The sequence below is a fragment of the Pleurodeles waltl genome, chromosome 1_2 (assembly GCF_031143425.1).
Source record: "Pleurodeles waltl isolate 20211129_DDA chromosome 1_2, aPleWal1.hap1.20221129, whole genome shotgun sequence".
Lineage (NCBI taxonomy): Eukaryota > Metazoa > Chordata > Amphibia > Caudata > Salamandridae > Pleurodeles > Pleurodeles waltl.
The window spans coordinates 539,279,540-539,303,686 of NC_090437.1; positions in this window are offsets into that span (position 1 = coordinate 539,279,540).

Genomic DNA, 24,147 nt, shown 5'->3' on the forward strand with positions numbered 1-24,147 from the left:
AGCTCAGTCCCTATGATCTCTGTGCCTGTAGCCTGCATTTCCCTCCTTCTCACTACTTTCTCTACCCTCTCAGCCCTATGGTTTGATTGCCTACTGCCTGGCTCTCCCTCCTTCTACTGCTTTCTCCTTCTTCTCAGCCCCGTGGTCTGTGTACCTGACCTGACTGTCCCTCCTTCTCACCACTTTCTCCAGGCTATTGTCACTGTAGTCTGCCTGTCTGTTGTCCCTCCTTCTCACTGCTTTCTCCAGGTGCTCAACCCTGTGTTCTTCATGCCAGCTGCCAGCCTATCCCTCCATCTGACTTCTTTCTCGATCCTCTGAGCCCCAGGGTCTGAGTTCCTGCTGCCTGCCTGTCCTCCATTCTCAGAGCTTTCCTCTTCCTCTCAACCCTATGATCTGTCTGCCTAGTGCCTGCCTGTCCCTCTTTCTCACCGCTTTCTCTGGCTCTCAGCCCCTTGGTCCGGCTGCCTGGTTGTCCCTCCTACTATCAGGAGAGTAGTTTTAGTGAGAATTAGAAAAACACATGTGGAGCCATTTCTGACACCAATGTTTGATTTTATTTGACCTCACACCAGATGCACTTGAATAAAATTGCACAATTTCTCAATTTAAAATAACCCTACTGCTGTTTATGTCACATCCCATAGTGAATAAACACTATTAAGCCCCCAAGGTGAAAATAATAGGCCATTATCATTGAGTTTTACACATACTCAGATTTTTGTGTTTTGTTCCAATGAAAGCATGGATCTTTCAGTTAACCTACTTATTAAGCTCTAAAACCGATGGACCCACAAGCTTCTAATTAACTTATACTAATTTGTGTCCAGAAGGCAATCTTGTGCTTCAAATCATGCTTTCGTTAAAACAGGTCAGAAATCAGTAAAATGAGAGTTATTTTTTCTCTCATAGTAATAATCCATTTTCTCATTCCTCTCAGCCCACTAACCTGCATGCTGCTGACTGCCTGTCCCTCCTTCTCACTGCTTTCCCCTACCTTTCAGCCAGGGATCTGCGTGCCTGCTGCCTTCCTGTCCCTCCTTCTCACTGCTTTCTCTGGGCTCTTAGCCATGTGGTATGCATGCCTTCTGCCTGCCCGCTCTCCTTTGCATCACTTTCTCCTTCCTCATAGCCCTGTGGTCTGAGTGCCTACTGCCTGCCTCACCCTCCTTCTCACCACACTCTTCTTCCTCTCAGACCAATGGTATGCATGCCTTCTTTTTGTGTGGCCCTCCTTTTCACTGTTACTCCAGGCTCTCTGTGCCATGAGCTGCATACCTGCTACCTGCCTGCCCCTCCTTCTCACCACTTGCTCCTTCCTCTCAGGCCTGTTGTCGGCGTGCCTGGTGGCTGCATGTCCCTCCTTCTCACCACTTTCTCTTTCCTCTCAGCTCTGTGATACACATGTCTGCTACCTGCCTGTCCCTCCTTCTCACAGCTTTCTCTGTCCTCTCAGCCACGTGGACTGCATGCCTGCTGCCTTCCTGTCCCTCCTTCTCACCACTTTGTCCTCCCTGTCAGCCCCATGGTATGCATATCTGTTGCCTGCCTGTCCCTGTTTCTCACCCCTTTCTCCTCCCTCCAGGTCCCATGGTCTGCAAGCCTGCTGCCTACCTGCCCCCTCATTCTCACTGCTTTCTCCTTCCACTCAGCCCTGTTCTGTGCATGTCTGCATGTCCCTCCTTCTCACTGCTTTCTCTTTCCTTTCAGCCCCATTGTCTGTATGTCTGCTGCTGCTTGTCCCTACTTTTCACTACTTTCTCCTCACTCTCAGCCCCGTGGTCTGCATGCCTGATGCCTCCCTCTCCCGCCTTCTCACTCTTTTCTCTGGGCTCTCAGCCCCATGGATTGCGTACCTGCTTGTCCCTCCTTTTCACCACTTTCTCCTTCCTCTCAACTCCGTGGTCCGCATGCCTGCTGCCTGCCTATCCCTCCTTCTCACCATTTTCTATTTCATTTCAGTGCTGTTTTCTGCATTCCTGCTGCCTGTATTTCCCTCCTTCTCACTGTTTTCTCTGTGCTTTCAGCCCTGTGGACTTCGTGCCTGCCGTCTGCCTGTCCCTCCTTCTCACCAATGTCTCATTCCTTTCAGTGCCATTTTGTGCATGTCTGCTCCCTGCTTTTCCATTCTTCTCAATGTTTTCTCCTTCCTCTCAGCCCTGTGGTCTGCATGCCTGCTGCCAGCCTGTCCCTCCTTCTCATCACTTTCTGGGGCCTATCAGCACTGTGGTCTGTGTGTATGCTGCCTGTAAAACCTTCTCACAACTTTCTCCTTCCTCTCACCCCCATGGTCTGCATGCTGCTGCCTGCATTTCCCTCCTTCCCACCGCCTTCTCCTCCTTCTCAGCCCCTTGATCTGCATTCCTAGTGCCTACTTGTCCCTCAATCTCACTGCTTTCTCCTTTTTGTCCACCCTGTTTTGTGCATGCCTGCTGCATGACTACCCCTCCTTTTCACCACTTTCTCCTCCCTCTCAAACTCATTATCTGAATCCTACTGCCTGCCTGTCTCTCCTTCTCGCTCCTTTCTGGTTCCTCTCAGGCAGTGGTCTGAGTGCCTTCTGCCTGCCCGTCCCTACTTCACACTGCTCTTTCCTCCATGGGCTGCGTGTCTGCTGTCTGCCTGTCCCTCATTTTCACCTCTTTCTCTGTCCTCTCAGCCCTGTGGTCTGCATGCCTGCTCCCTGCCTGTCCCGCCTTTTCACCGCTTTCTTCTCCCTCTCAACCCTGTGGTCTAGGGTCCTGGCTCCTGGCTGTCCCTCATCATCATCAATTTCAGTTTCAGGCCCTTGGTCTGCATGCCTACTGCCTCCCTGTCCCTCCCACTATCAGGAGCGTATGTTGAGCGAGAATTAGAAGAACACACCAGGAGTCATTCCTGATTACAGTGTTTGATTTTATTTTGAACTCACACCAGATACACTCAAACAAAATTGCACATTTTCTGTTCAGTTTAAAATGAACCTAAAGCTGTTTATACCACATCCATAGCAAATAAGCACTTAGTGAGCCCCCAAAGTGAAAAATAGGCCATAATCATTGACTTTTACACATACTCTAAATATTGTATTTTGTCTCCATAAGAGCATGGATCTATCATTTAACATCCTTATTAGGATATAAAACTGATGGACCCACAAGCTTCTAATTTGCTTCAAATATTCATTTTTGTGTAGAATGCAATCTTGTGCTTCAAATCATGCTTTAATTAAATCAGGTCAGAAATCAGTAAAAGGAAAGTTGTTTTTACTCTCATAGTAATTATCCGCTTTCTCCTTTGTCTCAGCCCTGTGGTATGTTGCCTTGCTGCCTACCTGTCCCTCCTCCTTATTTCTTTCTCTGTCCTATCAGCCTCTCCCTCTTTCTCACCACTTTCCCTGGGCTCTCAGTCCTGATGTGTGCATCCCTCCTCCTTGCCTGAAACCACGTCCCAAAATATCTGCCAAGTCTTCCTGGTTAAATTGTTAGCAGCCAATTGGATCTTAGCAGGAGATCTCCGGGTTCAGAAGCCCTCGGTATCTGTATTTCTTTACCCTTTAACATTTAAAAAACTACTGAATGGATTGACATCAGATACCAAAAAGCACTCTTTCAGAACCAAGAGCTACCTTCCTGCCATTTATGGTGTAATTCCATCCAGAAATTCTGTCTATAGTTGTCTCTCTCATGAATTAAAATGGAAAATACACTTATTTGGACCCCCTTTTCCTCGGTCCATGCCTGATGCATCACCCCAGAACTTCCCATGCAGAACAAGATTCTTGGGCATACTTTTTTGGTAACATTTTGTGAAGATTTGCCAACGGTGCCAAAGTTATAGCCAAGTCAAAAAAAAGTTTTTCTATGGAAGCTAGGTCCTACCTAGAACTACCTACTGGTGACCGCCTGGCCGGGCCCCAGGTGATAGGGTCCCCAGGGCTGAAATCAGCTCATGGAGGGGAATTGCATGGCCCCCTGTCCCCCCCAAAAAATACATACTAAGGCTGGGACCCAGGGGATGGAATCCCCGGCGCCAAAATCGGCTCAGAGGGGCGCAGCCCTCATCCCTCGCCCAAAAAATATATTAAAATACTATAAGGTTATTTCAAGTAACTATAACTCGCAGCCTAAGGTAACTATAACTTGCACCCTTGCCATTCACTGCTAATTACCCAAGATACTACAGCCCTCATGACAACTTTTATAACGTCAATAAAAACATCAAAGAAAAATTAGAAGTCAAATTATTGAAGACTAAAATATAACTGATGAACATCTCTGAGTTAATTCAGATCCTAACTATAATGTGCCTGAAACTTTTGTTTGGTGTAATGAAAATATATATATATATATATATATATTATCTCCAACATATATATATTTATCTCCAACACAATTTCTCCACATGGAGCCTAATCACCATCAGGGCAACCTCTGCATTGCGGGAATGGAGCACCCTCACTAAACATCCAAACCAACTTCTCCAATGAAAGAAGTGTGCAGTGCACCTTAATTTGCAGCAATAAAAGGCACTTTATTCACCATCTTCAAACTACAATGACAAGCTTTCTTTCCTTTGGGCTATCAATGTAAGCCCTAATAATAGGTGGATAGTTTATCCCATTTGAAAATGACCACATGATAAAACAGACCACCCTTATATCCTGTGACCTTAAAGTCACAAGGTCTTTTTGTAGTCTCTTTAAAAACACATTCAATCCTTAAGTGCAATGTCATTTTCTTTGTTTCAAAATACACTGCAATTCATGCAATTTCCACCTATTCAAACTACAGTGTCTTTTAATCACCATTTCACTTTCCAATCACAATGTTGGGGACTGCAGGGGGAGCCTGAAGGATCCTGCAATCCCATCCGGCTCTCTACCTCCTGTGGGAGCTGGCATTGCTGTCATAGAGAAGGAGCTGCTGAAGCAGCTCCCTCTTTGTGAGAGAAATGTTTCTTCTAGTTCTTCTGTTTCTTCTGTGTCCCCCCTCCAAACTAAATAGCACTAGGGAGGTGGTAGTCCCCAGGGCCAGGGGGTCCGCAATGGACCCCCCTATCCTTTTTAAAATTAACCACTGAGAGGTGGCGGTCCCTGGGGCTGCGTGGGGGGCTGGGTGCCCCCCAACATTGGATTTAGAATATTTGCCCTGGGAAAAGGTCAGTCCCAGGGCTGCAGAAGGGCCGGGCTGCAGAAGGGCCGGGCTGCCGCCTGTATTGGATTTAGAATGTATGCCCCAGGGAGGTGGCAGACCCCAGAGCTATGGGGGAGCCTGGAAGCCCCCAATCGATCTTAAGGTTTTCCCGGGGAGGTGGCCATCCCCAGGGCTGTGGAGGGCCAGGCAGCCACCTGTATTTGTTTTTCACAATCTGCCCCTCTGAGGCAACATCTTGCATTTCTTTGCAAATTGTGCCCCGGGGAGGTGGTGGTCCCCAAGCCTGCGTTAACTGTCCTACATTTCTTTTTTGCAATCTGCCCTGGGGAGGTGGTGGTCCTTGGGACTGTGCTGCTATCTCCCCCGTATTTCTTCTTTTACAGTCTGCCCCATGGAGGTGGCAGACCCTGGAGCTGCAGTCGGAGGGCAGGCAGACCCCCGCATTCCTTTCCCAATTTTTCCTTGGAAAGGTGGTCGTCCCCGAGGCTACGGGGTGGTGGGTAACCCCTCCACATTTTTTTTCCCAATCTTCTCTGGGGAGGTGGTGGTCCCCAGGGCTGCAGGAGGGTTGCAGGGCAGCCCACTGCATTTCTTTCAAACAATCTCCCCCAGGAAGGTGGTGGTCCCAAGGGCTGCGGGGGGCAGGGTGGCCTCCCTGCCTTCAAAATTTGAATGCCCCCAGGACCTGGCCCACTTGAGGGCTGCAATTAAACAAGCGCAGGAGCCCACGCTTCTTTTTTTTAAAAAGTTTTCACTATGCCTCCTGCTTAAAATTTTTGTTAAAACTTTTTTTGCTCTGGGGGTGTCTCTACCCAGACTGCTTTTTTTCATCTTTTTTTCTGGGACTCGACTGAAGCTGAGGCCCAATATGGCTGCCAACACTTTCTTGTTGAAATGTTGGAGGCCAATCGGATCTCAGCACAAGATTGGGAGGGTTTGCGGAGCCTTCACGTCCTTAAATATACAAATTTGTTTTTTCTTAAATATTTCAAAAACTACTGAATGGCTTTACACCAAAAAAAACAAAAAGGGAGCTTTCAGAACCAAGAGCTAATGTTCTGCCAAATTTGGTTAAATTCCGTCCAGTTGATGAGGGGCTATTTCTATTCAAAATCTCTGAGGGAATTAACAGTCATCTTTTTTTGACCACCCCTTTTTCCCACACCCGCTTGACACATCACCCCAAAACTTTCCAGACACAAGCGGGCGTGAGCATCACATTGTTTTGAAAAAGTTTGGGAAGATTCGTCAAGCGGCGCCAAAGATATAGGCAAATCAAAAAGCCATTTTTCTACAGAAACTAGATCCTAACTATAACTACTTACTGACGACCGCCTTTAGGTAATATAAATTTAATTATGTATATATATATATATATATATATATATATATATATATATATATATATATATATCCTCAAAGTATGTAGATGTGGAGTTAAGAATAATAACTCTAAAATGTATAGTATCTATTGTTATGCACTTACCTTTGAATATTCCTATTCTCGATATTCAGTAGTACAAACCAAACCCAACATGTCTGGAAAGCAATGGCTAATCACAGCTTATGAAAGAGGTCAAATTACTTCTTAACACTCTTTATCTTAAGATTCAATTGACATCTATTTGGCGTAGTGAAAGTATAAAAGTTGTTGAAACAAGAGGATATATTATTATGCATGTTTTTACTTTCTGCATTTGCTCTTTCTGTGGTATAGTGGCTTGTGTGCTAGAGATACTGTAGTATACTTAGGACATCACACATGCATGTAAGCAAAATGAAGGCCAGTGATGGATTATTAGCATGCATAGTACAAGCTACAGTTGTACGTAGCAGTTGATAATATGTAGAAGTGTTTTCTGGGTTACAATATATCCCTAAATAAAATTAAGGCGAAGTTTAGCATGGTTTCCCTTCTTTAGTGATGTGTACACATTTGCCTATAACCTGTACACACAAACATAAGCTCATTGTCTTGGAATCATTTACTTTATTTTCAAAGTATCTGGAAAATACACTGAAGCTCCACACAGACCAGCAAGACCCATTGGGAAATAGGCAGTGCATTTTCACTTTTGATGAGGTGGTAGGGGATGACAGAGGACCTGATTTAGATCCTGGCAGAGGGAGTACTTTGTCACAATTGTGATGGATATCCTGTCCACAGGATTACGATCTCCATAGGATATTAAAAGGTTGTAATACAGTGGATGGGATATCTGTCACGTTTGTGATGGAGTCATACCCTCCGCCAGAATCTAAATCAGGCCAGAGTATTTTATCAGTCATCTGGTTATCTTCATTTTCCAACTGTTTCAGCCATCATAGTCCAATGTTAGGAGATTATTCCAGAAGGGTTCCAATGTGAATTCAAGTTTTAATTCTTTCATGAACTTGTGTGTGGTTTTGCAAAAATATCTAATGCCTGTAAATGCACCTCAGTCTTATGCCATAAATACCCACAGAAACAGCTTTTATAAACCTCTTCACCTCATTCCTTTATTTTAATTGTACTCATCTATGCTATTATGAGGAAGGAATCTCTGTACAAAATCATTATTTAACATGATTAAAAGGATCCTTGCTGCTGAAAGCAACAATAGTGTCTCCTTTACATCAATCAAGAAGTAATATGAAATATGTCATTGCCTCTTTGGGTGTTGTCACTGAGATGTAACTTAAAGCCCTTTGCTTAAGAGGTGTCATGGCTTGTCACCGGTGGGCAGTCCCACTGCCATCCACCACTGGTCTTGGGTATTATTGAACACTCCTTTTACCCCTTTCTCAAGAATGCCACACTGTGTGACAGGAGTCATGCCACTCACAATTGTGACTGTGTGCTTCCCATGTATTACTCCACCTTCACCAGAACAGAGAATCCTCTCAACATGCAGGCAGCTCAAAATCTGTAACCATATGCCCCATATGAGTGGCAGGCTACAGCAGGATTTGATGGTTTACTTCAGGATTCCAGGATCTACCAGAGGGTTTGAGGATCCTGGGATGCAACAGAATACTGCAAGGTTCTAGGATCCTACAGTTTATAAAAGCCAGGACCATGGCATGCCCAGGTATTTGGCTTTCCTCCCTGTTGATGAGAGGAAGCCACTGCTTGAGCTCTGTTCTTCACCCATGTTCCTCTGCTTGGGCACAGGTCTTCACCTGTGTTTCAGGCTCTTTAATAAAGATCATCAAGTCAGATGTCTGGAACTTCTTCCCAGACGTTTTCAATGTAAGTCACTTTATGAAATTCCTTTGGCAGTGTCACTTTTAAGGCTCCTGCATCCTTGAAATTATTCAACTACTCCCAGTGCTGTCTTCAGAGTTCTCATGTTACTGATAGCTAGAGAGAGATAGATATTTCTTGTTTGGAGTGAGGAACTCCTGTTGGACCCATGAACTGTCATTTGTCCCTATGTAGTGGGATTCTGTCAGGACCTCATGACCATGAATTTGTACTGTAAAAACGGTTTCTTGCACCACCACTTGTTATATGCAGATCTTATGAACCTTTTTTCTGATAGGTTTCTCAAGTTGTGGTGCATTGACAAACTGAAAACTGCTGTAGGACTTTGCAATAGTGCCAATATCATGATTGTTCTTTAGGCTTCAACAAGCTGAAGGTACTGTGGCATTCAAATGTCAAATGTTTAACAAAGTGCATACATCTTGTCTATGCCTCACTTCCTGAATAATATTATTCTTCATGTAAAATCCTTGTAAATAACAAAAAAAAATGCATGTATTTTAAGTTGATTTACAAGTGGAGAGTAACAGAACTCATGTTTTATTTAGTTTTAAAAAGTCCTTACTTGTTACAGACTACAGACATTCTGAAAGAATTTCCATCTAACGAGCCTGGCTATGTGACTAAAACTGACATCTCTTTAATGCCTTCTCTGATATCCGTAATCCCCATTCCTCTTCTTTGCTGTCAATATCGAGCATAGTCTGGGAAATATTTTCCATTGGGGTTGGGAAATTAGACTATTGGTTTCCACGTCGTTCCCTTAAGCAGCATTCGGACCTGCAGGTTAGTGGTGACTTGAACTTGACAGCAGGCACTAAGGTCCACATATGGATACTACATATACTAAGGGTCATAATTCAGAGCCAAATATTATAGGGGTCATGCTTAGAACTTTATCTCTCAAGATACAGAGCACATACACCTTCAACCACAATGCTGTGATTTATTTATTCTATGCTTTGCCCGTGTTCTTAAGAATGACCAAAAGTGTGCAAAATCCCCATTCAAAAAGGATTACTACAGCCCAAACTGACATCACACCTCCTTTCGAGAAACACAGTAAAAAAAAACGATAGGACATTTGCCTCTCAGCTCTTGGGCACTGTGGAATGGAGTAGGCTGAGCCCATGGACACAATGATTCATGCATGGGTATCACATAATACCCAGAGTTTCAATTCACAGACAAATTCTAAGAATGTTGTATCTTTCCTTGCACGCTACTTGGGACATACTTTCGGAACTTATGGCTGTTCAGTAGGTATTTTGTGGGCAACGTGAAACTCCTCTATTTTAGAGATTGTATTTGTAGCAAAAAAAGAGTTTTCACAGACAAAAACGCCTGACTAATTTAGATATTTATACAGCAATATGCCAGTTAGAAAACAAGGTAATGTGACCATTGTAGTGAGGTCTAAATTCCATGAAAGGGTTTTTGAAGTGTGCACCTGTCTTACAGCAAAGACAGTGTTATCCTCGAGCCACTCTATCCCCATCGTCATGTCATCAATCTTAAGTATAGTTTTTACTTAAGCAATGCAGCAAAAGTTATCCATGCGGAGATCTTTGTGGCATTGTTTATATAGATATGAAAAGGCTTACAAAGGGGGGACATGTATTCAACAGGTTAGCTCAATGTGCCCATTTGCTCAAGGCATTCTCTTAAGTTCGACTTCTCTGCGTCCTTCAATTGAATTCAACTGGAGTCGTAGAAGAGATCGTTGCTCTACAACACAGTTCCATATTTCTCTGTCCATTCCCTTGCCTGCTCCAAGAACACAATGAAAATGTTGGTACTGGAATTAATGGACTCTGGCCTTCTCACACAGTACAATAGCGTGTGCTTGAAGATAGAAACATGTAGTACGCATATTTATTTCCTTTTGACTAGGTCTCCAAGCAACATGGACATACACCTCTTGACTTATATACTTTAGTCTGGTAACAGCTTTTCAAACAATTAATTGCCATTCCCATCAACATCTGTGTGACCAATTGCTGAGAGTCGTTTTATTTTACATTTTCTCTCCAATTGTTTTCGACCACAGCATTTGAATTTGAAAGTGTCAATATTTGAAATAGCTTTTATTACGTTTCTTCGAATCTTTCAAAACATCGAATTGTGAGAAGCCTACCATCAATGTTTTGAAGTGTGGCACAGACAATGGCAGCGTATTTCAGTATCTCTCGAAACACTCACAATGTACTGCTAGTAGTCATCTCTTTGAAGACAATAAATAACTAATTAATTTTATTTTCTGTACTCTTCATTCTTCTCATTCATCTCCTGCAATAACCCCAAAGAACCTGCAGTGCCAACGTTCTGATTGTATGGACTATGTTTTCCATCAAATACCGTTCTATTTATGATAGTGGAAAGTAAAAACAACAACAACAACAAAAAAACTGTACGGGTGTGAAACGTTTGCAGTCACCAGTGCCTAAAGTACGCAATCTATGAAAAATATGTTTTCTTAATTCTCTTGCTTGTGATATTTGGGGGCATATTTAAGAACCCCTAGCGCCATTCCAACGCCACATAAGGGTGATTTGTTTTTACACTAATATGGCGTTAGAAGGCCAAAAACGCAGCACCATATTTACAAAGTGGTGCAATGCATGCATTGTGTCACTTTGTAACCCTTTGTGCTTCGTTATGCCTGTGCCTGACATAATGTATGCAAAGGGGGCGTTCCCCCGTTAGGGAAGGCAAAAAAATGGCACAAGGAAGATTTCCTTGCACCATTTTTTGGCACTTTTTATGTCTGCTCAGAGCAATGCATTAAAAGAAGGCTTCCATTGCTTACAATGGGCCTCTGGGCGCATTGCAGGATTAGCATCAGAATTTTTTTACTCTAGTTCTGCAAAGCGGCAGACTAGCACAAAAAATCAGACGTTAGTCCCCTAACTATTGCCATGGTGTGCTGTATTTTGAATACGGCGCACACATGGTGACATTAGGGGGACACTAAGGGGTGCAAGAAAAGTAGCGCTGCACTGTGTGCAGTGCAACGTTTCTTAAATATGCCCCTTGATCTTCCAGTAGACTGTTTTTATCTCAATTTTTAGCAAGTTAATTTAGGGAAATGATTAAGAGTTCCTAGTGACGTTCTAATGCCACATTAGCGTCATTTTTTTATGCTAATGTGGAGTTAAAAGGCCAACAATGCCACACCGTAGTTACAAAGAGGTGCAATGTGTGCATTGCGCCACTTTGTAACCCTCTGTGCTACATTATGCCTGCGCCAGGCATAATGTATACAATGGTGGCTTTTCCCGGTTTTGGGGCAGAAGGGGGTGAAAAATGACACAAGGAAATATGACATATTTCCTTGCATAATTTTTTTTTTCAGCACTTTTAACGCCTGCTCAGAGCAGCCATTAAAAGGTGGCATGTCATGGAATACAATGGGCTCCTATGTACGCTGCAGGAGTAGCACCACCATTTAGGTGCTACTCCTGTAGAGTACATCAATAGTGTAAAACAAAATGACACTATTGCCCCCTACCCTGCACTAAAGGGAGCAAGAAAAGTGGCACTGTGTGCAGCACCACGTTTCTTAAATATGCCTCTAAGTCTTTCCACAATAATGTTGGGCTACTGCCTGATGCCAGGTGAGAGGAGGCAATGGCACCCACTTCCCATGCAGAAAAGAGCCCACCAAATTTAGAACTCCCAAATATGCATGCATAGATCCTATGCCTTCCTTTAAGTTGCTGCTGCAGAGGCTCCACTGAAGGTACTGATACTTTGCAGATTGGGTGCCAGGGTTGATCCAACTGCTCGGCAAATGTTGGAGTTTGATCTTGAAGCAATAAATATCAATATCCCTAAGCATAGGGGCCATTGTGCAATATTTCTCTGCAGGACACTGTCAAGTCTTGCATTGCTGTTGTGGGTGGGTTAAAAAAGAGTGATGATTGCCCTGACTTAATTAGGGCGATTAGCAGTGGACTTCCACTGTGCACTGCCACCCCAGTACTGATGGGCCAAGAGGTCATAGGTTTAAACTGACTGAGCCAATTCCAAAAAGAGAGTTAAAGCGGAGATTGGGCAGAACCACACAACTACCATTTTATGGTGAATGCACTGACCTATCAAACTCTAAACGCCCCCCTTGGTGTCTCTAGAAAATCAACACTGACAGCTAAGAAAGCTGTAATACTGCCAATTCATGGCTGTTTTTTTCAAAGTTTTGCATTCTTGAAAGCTATTCAAAGAGTAAGTACATCAGGGGTGTGTTCATCAAAGCATTCATCGTGTCTTTTTGTCCAAATTGTGGCTAAATGTTCAATACTAGGATTTATGACCAACATAACTCTTGTAACATTGGCATTTAATCAAGTATATGGCCCTGCATTAGTACATGTGGCAGAGGTCCTTAATGATAGGTCATGGTACAACTCAATCCTCTTTGGTCAGCGTCTTCTCAGCTCATGTGCAGAGTACTTCAGGCTCTACTCTGTCACCTAATTTGTTTAATTTCAACATTAGGCACCTCATTAATGAGCTGTTCAAAAATGGCTGCCGTTTACGCTATGCGGATGAATCTCAACGCTTATTCAGTTTGTCAGGATCATCTTACTGAAGTGAAGTGTTCCAAAGCACTATGAAATTCATCTGGAATTGGGTGATTCATAACCGACTGAAACGTAATGCTGCCAAAACTGGAATTTTTTATTAAAACATTCGGGTCAATTCGATCTGTTGTCCAGCCTGAACGAGTCACCTTAATTGGGTAAAGTTCCCACTCCTAAACTATAAATTAAAATTCTGAGGATTATGGTGGACAGCAATGTAAACCTCAGAGCCGATGAGACCGCCTTCCTTTTAAACTCAATACTAAAGCTTACACGTTTGCTTCCTCAAGACCGCTTATGTCAAAATATTGGCTACTATTCTGTCGAGGCTGGATTATGCTAACTATGCTTAACTAGGGCCTCCAGTTAGGGCGACTCAGAGACTTCAGGTCATTCAAAAATGAGGCGACTTCTCGCATTTTTAGAGTCCCATCTCATGTCCGTTTAAAAAAAAAGAAAAAGAAAAAAAAAACATTGGCTGCGCATTAAACAGAGGGTACAGTTCAGGTGTGTTGTCCCCTTCCCCGCCAAGGACGTAATGGTTACGTCCATGGCAGCACCCGTGTGGCGCCATGGACGTAACCATTACATCCTGCATGCTGCCCTCGGGAGAAGCGCTAGTGCTCCCCCCGAGGGCCGCCCCCCCACCCTCCCAGGTCAGGGCTGAAAGGGGAATCCCTTCCCCTTCATCACCCAACTCCCCCACCCCCCCTGTGACGTCAGCGCGCGAGCGCGCGCTGACAATCACACAACCTCCCCCATCGCGCTGGAAGCTCGAAAGAGAAATGCTTAGCATTTCTCTTTCGATCATGTGGGGGAGGCAAGGAGAGGCTTCAAAGGGAAGGAAATGTATTTCCTTCCCTTTGAAGTCTCTCCCAGGGTTTCAAAAGCCGGATTGCTTGCAATCCGGCTTTTGAAACCCCACTAGACATGTTTTTTTATTTTGGGAAAGTGACAAAAAGGGAGCGACCCCTTGGGCAAGGGTCGCTCCCAGGGGGGCATTTTTTTTTTAGGCCTAACCTCTAGACACCAGGGATACTTTTTTTTTTGTTTTTTTTTTTGTTTTCTTTTGTGTTTTAGGTGTGGGGAGTGACCCCTTGGCAAGGGTCGCTCCCATAGGGGGCAAATTATATTTAGGCCATTTCTGCCCCCCTCGGGGGCAGATTGGCCTATTGTTATGAGGCCAATCTGCCCCCAAGGGGAGCAGAAACCACTAGACACCAGGGAGTTTTTTTTGTTTGTTTGTTTTTCACGTAAGGGGAGCGACCCCTCAGGCAAGGGTTGTTCCCCTGGGGGGCAAATTCAGATCAGCCTATTTTTATTAGGCCGATCTGCCCCCACGGGGGGCAGAAACCACTAGGCACCAGGGATTTTTTTTTTTGTTGTGTTTTACAGATGGGGTGCGTCCCCTTAGGCAAGGGTCACTCCCCTGGAGGGGCAAATTGTATTTAGACCATTTCTGCCCCCCTTGGGGGCAGATTGGCCGATTGTAGGTCAATCTGCCCCCAAGGGGGGCAGAAACCTCTAGGCACCAGGGAGCTTTTTTTTGCGCCGTCATGCAAGGGGAGCGACCTTGTAGGCAAGGGTCGCTCCCCGTGGGGTGTGGGGGGGGATTTATTTTAGGCCATTTCTGCCCCCCCTGGGGGCAGATCGGCCTATTGGTATTAGGCCGATCTGCCCCCAGGGGTGGCAGAAACCTCTAGGCGCCATTGCAAATAGTTTTTTTTGTTTGTTTGTTTGTTTTTTTTAGAGATGGGGACCGACCCATTAGGCAAGGGTCACTCTCCTGAGGGGCAAATTGTATTTAGACCATTTCTACCCCCACAGGTAGGCACTGTTTTCTATGAAAAAATGGGATGTGCCCACGTTGTGTTTTGGGCTATTTCCTGTCGCGGCCGCTAGGCCTACCCACACAAGTGAGGTATCATTTTTATCGGGAGACTTGGGGAAACGCTGGGTGGAAGGAAATTTGTGGCTCCTCTCAGATTCCAGAACTTTCTGTCACCGAAATGTGAGGAAAACGTGTTTTTTTAGCCAACTTTTGAGGTTTGCAAAGGATTCTGGGTTAAAGAACCTGGTCAGAGCCCCACAATTCGCCCCATCTTGGATTCCCCTGGGTTTCTAGTTTTCAAAAATGTGCTGGTTTGCTAGGTTTCCCCAGGTGCCGGCTGAGCTAGAGGCCAAAATCCACAGGTAGGCACTGTTTTCTATGAAAAAATGTGATGTGTCCACGTTGTGTTTTGGGCCATTTCCTGTTGCGGGTGCTAGGCCTACCACAAAAGTGAGGTATCATTTTTATCGGGAGACTTGGGGGAATGCTGGGTGGAAGGAAATTTGTGGCTCCTCTCAGATTCCAAAACTTTCTGTCACCGAAATGTGAGGAAAATGTGTTTTTTTTGCCAAATTTTGAGGTTTGCAAAGGATTCTGGGTAACAGAACCTGGTCATAGCCCCACAAGTCACCCCATCTTGGATTCCCCTAGGTCTCTAGTTTTCAAAAATGCACAGGTTTGGTAGGTTTCCCTAGGTGCCGGCTGAGCTAGAGGCCAAAATCTACAGGTAGGCACTTTGCAAAAAACAGCTCTGTTTTCTGTGATGTGTCCACGTTGTGTTTTGGGGCATATCCTGTCGCGGGCGCTAGGCCTACCCACACAAGTGAGGTACCATCTTTATCAGAAGACTTGGAGGAACGCTGGGTGGAAGGAAATTTGTGGCTCCTCTCAGATTCCAGAACTTTCTGTCACCGAAATGTGAGGAAAATATGTTTTTTTAAGCCAAATTTTTGAGGTTTGCAAAGGATTCTGGGTAACTGAACCTGGTCTGAGCCCCACAAGTCACCCCATCTTGGATTCCCCTAGGTCTCTAGTTTTCAAAAATGCACAGGTTTGGTAGGTTTCCCTATGTGCCGGCTGAGCTAGAGGCCAAAATCTACAGGTAGGCACTTTGCAAAAAACAGCTCTGTTTTCTGTGATGTGTCCATGTTGTGTTTTGGGGCATATCCTGTCGCGGGTGCTAGGCCTACCCACACAAGTGAGGTACCATTTTTATCGGGAGACTTGGGGGAACGCTGAGTGGAAGGAAATTTGTGGCTCCTCTCACATTCCAGAACTTTCTGACACCGAAATGTGAGGAAAATATGTTTTTTTAGCCAAATTTTGAGGTTTGCAAAGGATTCTGGGTAACAGAACCTGGTCAGAGCCCCACAAGTCACCCCATCTTGGATTCCCCTAGGTCTCTAGTTTTCAAAAATTCACAGGTTTGGTAGGTTTCCCTAGGTGCCGGCTGAGCTAGAGGCCAAAATCTACAGGTAGGCACTTTGCAAAAAACAGCTCTGTTTTCTGTGATGTGTCCATGTTGTGTTTTGGGGCATATCCTGTCGCGGGCGCTAGGCCTACCCACACAAGTGAGGTACCATTTTTATCGGGAGACTTGGTGGAATGCTGGGTGGAAGGAAATTTGTGGCTTCTCTCAGATTCCAGAACTTTCTGTCACCGAAATGTGAGGAAAATATATTTTTTTAGCCAAATTATCGAGGTTTGCAAAGGATTCTGGGTAACAGAACCTGGTCAGAGCCCCACAAGTCACCACATCTTGGATTCCCCCCGGTCTCTAGTTTTAAAAAATGCACAGGTTTGGTAGGTTTCCCCAGGTGCTGGCTTAGCTAGAGGCCAAAACCTTCAGGTAGGCACTTTGCAAAAAACAGCTCTGTTTTCTGTCAAAAAATGGGATGTGCCCACTTTGTGTTTTGGGACATTTCCTGTCACGGGCGCTAGGACTACCCACACAAGTGAGGTATCATTTTTATCGGGAGACTTAGGGGAACGCTGGGTGGAAGGAAATTTGTGGCTCCTCTCAGATTCCAGAACTTTCTGTCACCGAAATGTGAGGAAAATTTGTTTTTTTAGCCAAATTTTGAGGTTTGCAAAGGATTCTGGGTAACAGAACCTGGTCATAGCCCCACAAGTCACCCCATCTTGGATTCCCCTAGGTCTCTAGTTTTCAAAAATGCACAGGTTTGGTAGGTTTCCCTAGGTGCCGGCTGAGCTAGAGGCCAAAATCTACAGGTAGGTACTTTGCAAAAAACAGCTCTGTTTTCTGTGATGTGTCCACGTTGTGTTTTGGGGCATATCGTGTCGCGGGCGCTAGGTCTACCCACACAAGTGAGGTACCATTTTTATCGGGAGACTTGGGGGAATGCTGGGTGGAAGGAAATTTGTGGCTCCTCTCAGATTCCAGAACTTTCTGTCACCGAAATGTAAGGAAAATATATTTTTTTAGCCAAATTATCGAGGTTTGCAAAGGATTCTGGGTAACAGAACCTGGTCAGAGCCCCACAAGTCACCCCATCTTGGATTCCCCCCGGTCTCTATTTTTCAAAAATGCACAGGTTTGGTAGGTTTCCCTAGGTGCCGGCTGAGCTTGAGGCCAAAATCTTCAGGTAGGCCCTTTGCAAAAAACAGCTCTGTTTTCTGTCAAAAAATGGGATGTGCCCACTTTGTGTTTTGGGACATTTCCTGTCGCGGGCGCTAGGACTACCCACACAAGTGAGGTATCATTTTTATCGGGAGACTTAGGGGAACGCTGGGTGGAAGGAAATTTGTGGCTCCTCTCACATTCCAGAACTTTCTGTCACCAAAATGTGAGGAAAATGAGTTTTTTTAGCCAAATTTTGAGGTTTGCAAAGGATTCTGGGTAACAGAACCTGGTCATAGCCCCACAAGTCACCCCATCTTGGATTCCCCTAGGTCTCTAGTTTTAAAAAATGCACAGGTTTGGTAGGTTTCCCTAGGTGCCGGCTGAGCTAGAGGCCAAAATCTACAGGTAGGCACTTTGCAAAAAACAGCTCTGTTTTCTGTGATGTGTCCACGTTGTGTTTTGGGGCATATCCTGTCGCGGGCGCTAGGTCTACTCACACAAGTGAGGTATCATTTCTATCGGGAGACTTGGGGGAACATAGAATAGCAAAACAAGTGTTATTGCTCCTTGTCTTTCTCTACATTTTTCCCTTCCAAATGTAAGACAGTGTGTAAAAAAGACATCTATTTGAGAAATGCCCTGTAATTCACATGCTAGTATGGGCACCCCGGAATTCAGAGATGTGCAAATAACCACTGCTTCTCAACACCTTATCTTGTGCCCATTTTGGAAATACAAAGGTTTTCTTGATAGCTATTTTTTACTCTTTATATTTCAGCAAATGAATTGCTGTACACCCGGTATAGAATGAAAACCCACTGCAGGGTGCAGGTCATTTATTGGCTCTGGGTACCTAGAGTTCTTGATGAACCTACAAGCCCTATATATCCCCGCAACCAGAAGAGTCCAGCAGACGTAACGGTATATTGCTTTCGAAAATCTGATATTGCAGAAAAAAGTTCCAGAGTAAAACATGGAGAAAAATTGATGTTTTTTTCACCTCAATTTCAATATTTTTCTTTTTCAGTTGTTATTTTCTGTAGGAAACCCTTGTAGGATCTACACAAATTACCCCTTGCTGAATTTAGAATTTTGTCTACTTTTTAGAAATGTTGCGGTTTCTGGGATCCAGCGTTGGTTTCATGCCCATTTCTGTCACTGACTGGAAGGAGGCTAAAAGCACAATTTTTTTTAAAAATGGGGTATGTCCCAGTAAAATGCCAAAATTGTGTTGAAAAATTGGGTTTTCTGATTCAAGTATGCCTTTTCCTGAAAGTTGGGAAGCTGGTGATTTTAGCACCGCAAACCCTTTGTTGATGCCCTTTTCAGGGAAAAAAAACACAAGCCTTCTTCTGCAGCCCCTCTTTCCCATTTTTTTGAAAAAAACTAAATTTTCACTGTATTTTGGCAAATTTCTTGGCCTCCTTCCGGGGAACCCACAAAGTCTGTGTACCTCTAGAATCCCTAGGATGTTGGAAAAAAGGACGCAAATTTGGCTTGGATAGCTTATGTGGACAAAAAGTTATGAGGGCCTAAGCGCGAACTGCCCCAAATAGCCCAAAAAAAGTTTTGCCACCTGAGGGGGGAAAAGGCCTGGCAGCGAAGGGGTTAATATTCAAAAGCCTTCTATACACGGGACCTGTTGTATCTTAACAATAAAATAAGGAAATATGTACCAGGAAGTTAATTAAGGTGTATTAAGCTGAATCTCCCAGTTACTCCTGTGTATAGCAGGGAAAGAATGGAAGTTTGTAGTTTCACTATTATGGCCCCTGCACTGTGGATATCCTCCAAGTGTACTTACACATGGAGAAAAATATTTATAAATTCAGAAAATGGCTGAAAACCTGTCTCTTTAGTCAAGCCTTCAAAATATAGGGCCAGATATATGACTATTAGAAATTGTGACTCGTGATTTGTGAATTTTTGAGATTCACAAATTACGAGTCGCAATCTCTAATATACAATAGTGTCTTCAACACTGTTTGCAATTCACAAATAGGTCGCAAGGGACCTGCCTCAATAATATTCATGAGACAGGTCGCAGTTTGCGACCCATTGGAAATGGCCAGCAGACCACCATGTCTGTGACTGCTTTTTAAATAAAGCAGTTTTTATTTTATGCGGCACATTTCCGTAAAGCAAAAAGGATGCACTTAAAAGAAAAGTTTTGTTTTGTTTTCATTTTTTAGGAGCAGGTAGTGGTCTGTGCGACCACTGCCTGCTGTGAAAAAATTTTGGAGCCCCCATTCACAAAAGGGAAGGGGTCCCTTGGGTACCCCTTACTTTTTGCGAAAGAGTTACCACCTACCTGGAGTAGGTGGTAACCGGAATTGTTTTGCAACCGCATTACCGGTCGCAAAACAATCCCACAGCCCCCTGCAACTGGCTATAAGGAAGGGACGCCATTGGCATGCCCCTTCCAAATAGGAAGTCGCAAACCCTATTTTGCAAGTCACGAACAGGTTACCGACTTGAAAAATAGGGTTAGTACAAGGAACAAGGCAATTTAGTGGTCGCAAACGGCCTGTAGTTTCTACTCAATCTCAGCAATCTGATATTTTCCTCTTCATATACAGTGCAATGAAACCTTTCGTGACTGCGCACTTTATAAAATACACATTAACATAAGGTAACAAAGCATAACAAAACATAACATAGCATAACATAAAATAACATATAACATAACGTAGTATATACCATTACTTAATGTAATGTAACATTCATTGGTTTGCCACTTAGTGCACTACAAAATGGGCTATGAGTTCCTGTGCTCTGTTGATTCAAAAGCTCAGAAAAACACAGCACCATATCTGCTAAGTTACAGTGCTGCTTTTCTCTATCCCAGTGCTGGCTCACTTTAAGCTGCCATTACAAGGGTGTGTGTGTTTTCTGTCAAACATGGGTTTTGTGCTGGTAGGGTACCCTTCCAGTACAAACATTATACCTTAATACTTTTTTTCACTTTGTATGTGTGCTGTACAATGCGGCACAGAGGCAAGGTGGAAACAGAAGGAGATGTTCAAACATTGCCACACTGATGCACCTGCCTCAATGAGGCATATTTTTTTACAGAAATCTCTGTCTACAAATGTTAGTAGACAGGGATTTGCATTAAAACTGATGGTTGGTGGTGTAGTAATATCCACTCTTATTATACCTTCTTGACACAATGTAGTGCAAAGTACCACATAGTCCATCTTTGCCTTTCTTTAGGAAACTTTCCAATGCAAATCATGATTTGTGGTGGAAAGTAAACCTCAACACTTTATGAAAGGTTTATGTCACTTTTGTGACACAAACCCAGCGCAGCGTGGTGGTAAATCTGGTCCAAAGTTTCTAGACTGGCACAGGACCTCCCTGCAGTAATTACCCTTCCTGGTGTACTTTTAGTTAACAGTCCATTTTCATGTATCTTTGGAGGCACACCCATTTAGGTACAATATAAACTGAAAAAGATAGTGTAATGAAATAAAATTCATACAGAATCCAAACCGCAAAGCATGGATGTCCGAATGGCAGAAAGACAGTGACTGAAAAAAAAACCCAGGTCTTCCGTATCCACTCTGTTACAAAGATAGTGGCATCCAGTGCACACCATGAGACAAGTGTGACTTGATCACGTGACTGGGGAGGTGAGAGACTACCTATTTAGTAAAGGAGGAAGATGGAAGCACTTACTCGCATAGGAAGTAAGCAAAGACATAGTGTACTCCTGGAGGGTAGGCTATTATCGTAATGGGAGACAGAAGGTCACAAGTGTAATGCGTGAATGTGTGAAAAGCTCAGGATCCTTGAGTAGAGGCCCGAGCAAGGAGGAAAAACCTGCTATTGAATGAACAATGGAGTACATGAGAGCACAACTCCTTTGTTGCAGAGTTGCAATGCCACAGACCACAGTGAGGTGGGACCTCAAAGGATGAAAATTGGAGATGAAAGCCTTCAACACAAGTAGACAAAGACCCGGCTCAAACAACTTTACACCATCTCCTATAAATCTTTCTAAAAAATACTAACCTCTCACATAACAATACTCTTGACCATGATGTGAGGGAGGGGAAGATATTTGAAATGGTGTATGAAGCATATGTAGTATTGCTTCTAAACCTGGCATGAGTGTCGAACTGTATGCATCAAGAGACACTAAGCATTACTCAATGTTGACTTTAAAGTTTACTCTAAAATATCAGGAATGAGTTTAAAAAATGTCTCCTTCGTGCTAATATATCCAACTCAATCTGGAATCATTGAGGGTATACAGACCCATGATATGATGTGGAGGATAATCCACCACATTGAAAAAGCAGACATGAAAACTCAACCTGCAGAACTGATGTCTCTTAATGTATAAAAACATTTGACTAGGATGATTGGTGTTTCTTGGTAAATCCCTCTAGAAGTTTATTTTGGGATTTGCCCTTGTTACTATGGTGCTTGCTGACTAACTACGCACCAGTATCAATGATTATAGTCAATGGTCGGTTATCAGGATTGCTCTATCAGGGCAGGGGCACAAGGCAGAATGGGTCCCCTCCACTCTGCTCTTTGCTCTTAGCATCGAACCAATAGCAGCACAGATTAAGGTGGACTAGGCTATAAGGGGCAAGCCTTCTGGGTACATACACCATAAGGTAACCTTGTTTGTGCACGACATGCTATTCACACTGTCACAGCATCAAGCCTCCATAGTAAAAATACAACAATTACTCATTTAGGGGCATATGTATCATGCTTTCATGCTGTGCTGCATAAAATGGAAAGGACGGGAATGTGCCATATTCAACATCATACAGTGCATACCTGTCCTTACTTTGCACCACTGCAGACAGCCTTGCACCACAGTACAAGGATGCCTGTCTTGTAAGCAGGATTGTTTTTATGATAAAGATATTTCTCCTTGTTGAGCCTCTTCTGGAAGGCAAATCATTTTGACTCCTTCCCAAGTGTACCACTAATCGTAAATCTAGGAATGCAGCAAAATACAAGGGTAGATGGTTGGGGCAGAGTAAAGCAAGGCAGTGATGATAAATATGGGCTTTAGTTTTAAGGGGGGACACTGTTCTAAGAAATGCTACTGACAACCTTCCTGTCCTCACATACATCACAGAGCTTTTACTCCTGCATTAAAGCCAGGAGCATTCATCAACTGGAGATTGGAGGAATATCTCACAAGATTTGGTTTGTTTCAGGGACAAGAAATGTGTTTGCTTGAAGCTTGTAAACAACGCCTCCGCTTAGAGGAATCTGAGCAATACCATTTTATGCAAATTCAACATTGGATATTACATCCACACATCAAGTAAACTGCTACAAGATTGTTTGATGTGTGAAGCACATCAAAAAAGTTGTGAAGGCAGCAGGAGGTACTTGGAATTGCACAACTATCATATACAATCCTTCACGGGAAGCATGACCACTACCTCACTTTCAGTTTTTAACTCATTGGAAACATTTTCTAGGTACTGCAGTGGGCTAAGATCAATGAAAGTATCTTTTGCAAGCTATCCAGAAATTGCCACATAATAGGCAAGAATGTATATTTTTGGGTGGTATTTGATTGGTATCTAGCCTGATGAACTGGCCTTACATTAGCCTCACATTAGTGCTCTCTGCTTTATGGGCTGTGGTATGGTGGGGGATTTGAAAAACATCCGGTGGGATATAATACCTTTGTGGAATGTGATTCTGGCTTCAATGAAAACTGTATTTCGGTATCTCATCCCTTCTGATCCTACCTTTGTCCTACCACGGATGCGTATACCCCAAACGCAATGCCAGGCAAGATAAGATCAACTGATAAAGTGCAGTTGCCTGGAAGTAGCTTGGACCACAATTGCGAGGCACATCCAATCTTGCTTTGGTTCTTGAGGCTGTGAAAAACACTAGCTCTGGGAAGGCCTTTGAGTGTATTTGCTAACAATTAAGAGGGTTTTCAAAGCAATATATGTTCCCCTGGTGGATGATATACTTAGGCACATCCCCATTGTCTCATGGCTGCCTAACTTGCAGACCCTAAATGTATTCAACAATTACAAAGTTAAATAAAACTGTTAGAGCTTCAGAATATTGTGCACGTTTATGTTAAACAGAGGCATAACATATTAGATGAAGAGAAATATTAGTGGACTGAAGGTCTTCTTCAAATGAGTTTTGGGGATAGGTGGATGAATTGTCGGGAAGGCATTATGTTCAATACATGTAAGAAAACTGGGTCATCTTGTTAAAACTGTACATACAGCTATATTTTATCGGTATACTGGCCTCAGTATACTTGCATGCGATAAATAAGCTGTGAACTATTTGAAAATTCAATGTTAAGGAGATGATTGAAAAAATAGATATTCTTGTGGGAAATAAATAGAACATTTACATTTTGGTTATAAATTATGGCCATCATGACAACCCTGGCGGTCAGTGTTAAAGCGGCGCCAATACCACCAACAGGCCGGCGGTAAAAAACATGGGATCACAAACAGTGGAAACCGTCATCATAGATAGCCACTTTAACACTCCGACCACCACGGCGGTAGCAACCAACACCGCACCGGTCACCGCCAACAGACATGCAGAAGACAATGTACCGCCCACCCTATGACAACCAGCCAATAAGCCAGCTTTTCCGGGACGGTACCAACACCTTGAAAAGCACAGCGGAAACACTACTTGGAAGAGAAACCATTCACCCTCTCGCCACCCAACAAAGAACCAGGACACCATGGAGCCCAAGCTGCAGGTCCTGCTGATGCTGGTGTATCTGCTCATACACC